The 809-nt window shown below is 42.3% G+C and overlaps 1 pseudogene; it reads right to left on the bottom strand.

Annotated features, from left to right (window-relative positions):
• Positions 1-657: 657 nt before the first annotated feature.
• Positions 658-750, bottom strand: LOC123179493 (uncharacterized; annotated as a pseudogene).
• Between the last annotated feature and the right edge of the window lie 59 nt (positions 751-809).

Raw genomic sequence — 809 nt, 5'->3', positions numbered from 1 at the left:
TTTTTTTTTCTGTTTTCTGTTTTATTTAATATAACTGCAACTTTGTTGAATTAAATAAAATACCTAGGCAACTCCAAAATTCACCAAACTACTCCTGGCTCATAGTTGGATTATTTCCAACATGAAACATTTTAGTTTGGAGATATTTGAGCATTTAAATATTTTATATTATTTTAAATGCCCAAATTCAAATAGTTATGATTTAACTCAAGAACCCTAGGATGGCCTAGAAAAGTGTGCACCATTTTTGGCAGAGGTTCTGAACCAAGGCAAAAATGATGGGCATTTTAGAAGGGCATTTCAGGTTCATTGAAAATTTGTTTTAGTAACCCTAGTTGGTTTCAGAGGGGACTGGGGGTTCTGTCATCCCCATTTCAAGTTTCTGATGAAAGAGTAAACATGATGCAACACTCTAATGCATGACTAGCTAGGGTGTGACACTCCCTCTCAACTACGGAGACGAGTTTAACGCGGTTTCCACCCCTCCCTCTCAACCGCACCAGTGCACGCTTGCCGCGCCACAACGCCGACGCTGGACCCGTGAATCGTGAGCACCCAGCTATGACTTACCGCACTCGTGCAAAATAATAAAACACGGTAAATATATTACTTACACGTGCGTTATGTTTTGCAAGCGGCGCGAAAAAAATTAAAAAGGGAATGCAACTCCTAGTACTACTCTCGCCCAAGCACGCTTAACTTCGGAGTTCTGATGGGATCCGGTGCTTTAGTGCTGGTATGATCGCATCCGACATGTTACCCCGGTCTTCGTCCCTTATCCTTGCCCCTCCCAGCTCCACTACAAAGAC

This window comes from Triticum aestivum, unplaced genomic scaffold, assembly GCF_018294505.1.
Source record: "Triticum aestivum cultivar Chinese Spring unplaced genomic scaffold, IWGSC CS RefSeq v2.1 scaffold18665, whole genome shotgun sequence".
NCBI classification, from domain to species: domain Eukaryota; kingdom Viridiplantae; phylum Streptophyta; class Magnoliopsida; order Poales; family Poaceae; genus Triticum; species Triticum aestivum.
Note: the sequence above shows the minus strand (reverse complement) of the source record. Positions and strands in the feature narration are given on the sequence as shown.